We start from the raw sequence: 6000 nt of genomic DNA, 5'->3' as shown, positions 1-6000 counted from the left end.
ATCCCTAGTGAATACCTAAAGCATCCAAGGAGCACAAATAGGTTTTGAGTTCCTAGGAGCATTTTCTCTACCCTCTAGATGTGTTAGAGAGTGTCAACTTTATTTGGAAAGGTGGTTAACCCAACTTTAATAAAGTTGACACTTGGAGGTATTTTCAAGATTTTTGTTAACCTTTGAAAATGTAAAGGATTAATTGTTTACTCTTTGGAAGAGTAAAATATGTCAAAATTTGAGGAATTCGACTTAATTTAAATTGGCACACTTAAGAAAAGGATAAGAAATGTCAAGTTGGGATTTTGATATTTTCTTAGGAAGTTAAGGGCAAGTTAGGCCTTAATTTAAAATGATTACTCTTTGAAAGAGTAAAGTGTGTCAAACCTTGAGGAATTATGCTTAATTTAAATTAGCACAAATTAAGAAAAACAAAAAAAAAATGTCAAAATTGGGAGTTTAACATTTTCTTGAGAAAAAGTGGGCAATCTAGGATTTAATTTTAAGTTAGCTAAGGTTTAAGGATACTTAGATAGGTAATCTAGGTATATTTTATTTATGTTAATTTGTCATGATTGTTTGCCCATCATATGTTATGACATCATATTTTGCATTCATGTTTTATTATGAAAAATACAAAAATACTATGTCATGTCATATATACATCATATAGTTATAGCAAATTTTCTTTTGAAAATTATTCATTTTGATGTACGCCATAAATCATCATGCATTAGTTTAATTTCCTTGCAATTAAGGACAAATGGAATTTATTAACAAGTAACACCCTAGGTGGATGTTCATAAATTAAAATGCATAAATAGATGTGCATGATCCCTAGTTTAGGGCAAAACCAAACTTTACATCTCACAAAGAATCATAAGGTGACTTGTATGTGTATTAGTACACATTAGATATAAGTGAGATGTTAGGATGATGAACAAAACTTAAGATATTGATTTAGTCCATTCTTTTTGAGTTTTAGGTTCATCAAAACACATAGTTATGTGTACTTCAATCATTGGGAAAGTTAATGTACAAGTCATGTGCATTATGCCCAAAGAACATGGTTGTAAATTGGTTTTGAAAATGATTTTACATATACTTTGGAAAACCTTGGTGAAGGCTATCTTTTGATAGCAATCATCATTAAAAAGTTAGACACAAACTTGGAAGAAACATTGAAGTTTTTGTAAGTTTTCAAGTTTGTGTCAATCTTTAAAAATTGGAACTATTTTTATATAAAACTATTTTTCCATGATAGTATATACCCTAAGTAATGTCTATATGAATTTTCATAATTTTTAGAATTTTATAGAATTTTTAGGGCATTTCTGAATTTCGCTAAAATTGGATTTCAAAAAATCAGAAATCCAATTGATCAGCCAATCAATTGAAGGGTCTCAATCGATCAGCCAATCGATTGAGAATGCATTTGTCGCGAGCAGAAGCTCATTGAATTGATCAACTAATCGATTGACCTTGGCTGGATCGATCAGTCAATCGATTCAAAGTCAAATTCTACGAACAGAAGCTCGCAAAATCGATCAATGGATCGATTGAAATGGTGTTAATTAATTGAGATCCAACCCCAATCGATTAAGAAGGTTGATTTCAACTGTATATGTCTGATTTCAGCACTTTAAACCATTTTTAGTCTAGGAAACCATTCCTAACTCCTTGAAACACATTTGTACACATTTTTTTGGGTGGGGGGTTCATGATGAAAACAAAGATGGATTGGTTAAGGAAGACTAAGTTGAAGTTTAGATTGAGGTTTACATTTAAATATTGATACTTAAATCTCAAAACTTTTAATTTTGGGTTTCCTAAAGGTTTAGAGATTTCAAGTCATTGTTGGTGAAATGACAAAAGTTTGGAGCATGTCCTTAGGGGGAGTCACTCGCTAAAGATATGAAAATTATTTTCTGAAACCATGGAAGGTGGTATATCCTTCGCTTGAAAAATGCTCAAGGATGAGCATTGGATACAATGAAGGGTATAAGACCTTCATTGTGTTTGTGAAGATATTTAATGCTCAAGGGTGGGCATTGAAGATAATGAAAGGTTTGAGACCTTCATTGTTGGATTGGTTAATGCTCAAGGGTGAACATTAGAGATAATGAAGGGTATAAGACCTTCATTGTGGTGTTGTGAATAACGAGTGAAGTTGTGAACAACGGTGAGTAACTCTTCAGGGGAGAGTTTTTTTTTATGTGTGCCAATAGGGGAGAATGTAGGGTTTAAGTTAGACCTTCATTACCTAAAGAGAGAGTTTGCCCTCTAGGAAAGGGGGGAATGAAGGAAACCCTCATTCATCCCTTAGCATGAAAGGAAGTTGAGGCTATGGGATTAGTCTAACTTAAATGTATTGTCAAATATCAAAAAGGGGGAGATTGTTGGTGCAATATCCTTAGGTCAAGGTTGACCTGGTTGACTAAGCTTGAGTTGGCTCAAGCTTGAGTCTTGATATTTGAATTTCGATGTTTGACAATACATGGAGATTGCAGATGCAATCGTCCATTTGGGGAGATTGTTGATATAATTCCCCTTTGGTCAAGGTTGACCAGTTAGATGTAAAGAAGAATTAATTAGGTCAAAGGGTTGACCAGATACTTGACTAGGAAAGTCCTAACTAGAGGTTAGGCAGGTGAAAGTCCTAGTGAGTGAAGTCGGGCAGTGGAAAAATCCTGGTGAGTGAAACCGGGTGAAAACCCTAGTGATTGAAGTTTGGTGAAAGTCCTGGTGAGTGAAGTCAAGCAGATGGGAAGTCCTAATGAGTGAAGCTAGATAGATGGAAAGACTTGGTGAGTGAAGACAGACACGTGGAAATCTAGGTGGGTCAAGATTGACCAGACACCTGGTATTGAGAAGTCCCAGTAGGTCAAAGGATTGACTGGATACTTGGTATAAGGAAATCCAGATGGGTCAAGGGTGGTCGGACATCTGGTGGAAAGAAGTTCAAGTAGGTCATGGAGGACTGGACACTTGGCACGAGACGGTAAATCTAAGTGGGTCAAGAAGGACCGCACTTGGTGATCCAACGAGAAGTTGGCAAAGAGAAAGTCCAGATGGGTCAAAAGTTGACCGAACACTTAACGGTCGTAAGTCTAATAGGGAGTTGGTATGGAACTAGGAAGTTTGGACGTAGTAAACTTCCGAAATCCATAACTTTTGACTTGAATATTGGAATGAGGTGATCTCAGATGCGAAATGAAGCTCATTTCTGTTGGTGCGGTTAGCACTAACGGTCTAACTCAGGTTTTGATGAATGAAAAATTAGGTTAAGTTAGGTTTGTTGTTATCTAACACTCTGATCGAGTGTGCAGGCTAAATCCAGACAGGTCTTCGGGCTGACCGGATGTCTGGCACGAAGTCCAAGAGGGGTCGACGGGCTGACCGAACGTTTGGCGAGAAGTCCAGCTAGGTCGACGGGCTGACAGGATAGCTGGCGAGAAGTCCAAGTGGGTCGACGGGCTGACCGGACACTTGGCGAGAAGTCCAGCTAGGTCGACGGGCTGACCGGATAGCTGGCAAGAAGTCCAGACGGGTCGAAGGGTTGACCGGACATCTGGCAGGTGAGTGAAGGTAAGTCACTGGAAGGGAGTGACTGTGAGGACGCGTTCCCGGGAAGGGAACATTAGGCGTTGATCTGACTTAGATCCATTTCGGACACCTAAGTCGAGATTGTGACTAGATTTCGATCTCGGAAAGACGGAATCTAAGTCATACTCTTTTTTGATTAAACTATAAACTATGCTAACATTTTATTTTGCAGGATATATATATTGTTTATCTCGGACTAAATTAATATTGTTTATCTCGGATTTTTATCCTGATCGCGTCGTCGCCACGTGGAGCTCGCTGATTGGACCTGCCACGTCTCACAGGGCGCCCGGAAGGGATCCGGGGCACCCCGAGCCTTATATAAAAGGAGGGTCAGAGGTGGAGCTCAGAACAACAACTGACAAGAAGATCTTCTGCTGCTTGCTCTGCTGCTCTGCGCTCCTATGACGCTAACGAAGTTCCGGCAACACACTTCTCCTTTTCGATTTATTTCTTTGTCGGTATTTCTTTTCATTAGCATTTTCTGTACTTAGCTTGTAATAAATTTCGAATTGCTAGTGATTGCCCACCGAAAGCACTCAAAGAGTGCGGGCATTGGAGTAGGAGTCGACACAGGCTCCGAACCAAGTAAAATTGGTTTGTGTTAGCATTGCTTAATTTTTCCACTGCGTTTAACTCTTATCGAAGAATTTTCGTAATCGATATTCATCCCCCCCCCTCTATCGAAACATCACGATCCAACAATTTCAAGCTCTACATATTTTTCTGCTTGCCAATCGATTGGGGGGGTCAATCGATTAGCCAATCAATTGGTTGACGTGATTTGGTGGAGAAACTATCTTGATTGATTGGGTAATCGATCAAAACTTTCCCAATCGATTGGTCAATCAATTGGGATAGTTTTTGAGCGAACAGTGAGCTTTTGAATCAATCAGTTGATCGATTGAAAGCTGCCAATCGATTAGCCGATCGATTGGGGAGCTGAAAATCGCGCGATAGAGGCTGAATCGATCGATGATCGATTTAGGTGTTTTCCAGAGAGCACAGAGGTGCTCTGAATTGATCAGTCGATCAATTCAAAGCCTCCTTAATTGATTGAGAGTCATTCAATCGATTAGGATCCGACCGTTGCGCAGGTTATAGCCGTTGGCGAGCGTCTTCTTCGTGTGCTTCTTCTCCAGTGCAAAAAGCGACGATCTCTCAATGACTTTCTCCACAAAGCTCACAGGCACACACTAGATCTTGGAGGTTTAGAGAGAAGTGTTGGCGCACTTCCAAGCAAGTCAAGAGGTGTATTCAGGCAAGAAGAAGCAAGCTAGGGTTTTGTAAATCTTGTAAGATTTGTATTGTATAAGCTTGTCTTTCCTTCTTGTTGTATTGTGAGTTTGTACAAGGCTTTTCCGCCTTCAGTAGTTACCGTAAAGGAGCGTTTTCATAGTAGAGTGAGTGTGTCGTGTATGGATCCTTGGATTAGTCACCTCTTCTTGAGGTGGTTACCAAGTAAATACTCATGTTAGCATTGTTAAGAGCTTCGTGTTCTTATTCCGCTGCCTATCAACAACAAAGAAGTAAGCAATTGAGCGCAACGAGCTATTCACCCCCCCTCCCCCTCTAGCACCAAATCGACTCTAACAGATAATATATATATTAGAGAATATGTACTGAATTGATTCGTTATAAGAATGTTTCATGGACCGTTATATGAGTGTTATAAATATTTTCATAGTGACTATTGGTATGAATAGTCTTGAGATCTGAAGTTACTATAGTTCCCTACATAAAGAGTTGTGCACTTTGGTATCGACAAACGTTACCTGTAATAAGATGGACTATAAAGTTGATCACTGGGTATATAATAAGTTATGAAGATGGATGTGAGTGATGTAAATATGATCTATTCCTTCCATATGACGGAAATGATATCATTGGGTCCCTTGATTAAGTAGAACATAATAATGCATAATAATGCTCAAATTAGTCAATATGAGATATTGAATCTATTTAATTGAGTATGTTTACTTAGGGATCAAGAAACATAAAGATTGATAAGAAGATAACACCGTTTATATCTCATTGATCAATCTAGATATCAAGGATAGAAGAACTAAGTTATACGAAATAATAGGCACAGAAAGATTAGGTCAGATCTCGACATTCTCATCACTTGGATAGCAATAATGCATTGCTAAATGTCACTCATCGATTGTATATCTGAAATGGTTTTAGAGACACTACTATCGTTACGAGAACCGATTGGGCCACTACAAAGAACATGTTGATTTTAAGACGAGTTTAATTTAGTTTGACTATATTATCATGGGTCTTAAAATTATTGGATTAAGTTTAATTCGAATTAGACTCAAATGAATCCAATCATTAGATTGAGTTCAATCCGAGCTAGACTCATAGGGTTGAATTGAGTCTAATCCGAGTTAGACTCAT

The sequence above is a fragment of the Zingiber officinale genome, chromosome 7A (genome assembly GCF_018446385.1).
Source record: "Zingiber officinale cultivar Zhangliang chromosome 7A, Zo_v1.1, whole genome shotgun sequence".
NCBI classification, from domain to species: domain Eukaryota; kingdom Viridiplantae; phylum Streptophyta; class Magnoliopsida; order Zingiberales; family Zingiberaceae; genus Zingiber; species Zingiber officinale.
The sequence above is the reverse complement of the archived record's forward strand: the minus strand, read 5'-3'. Positions refer to the sequence as shown.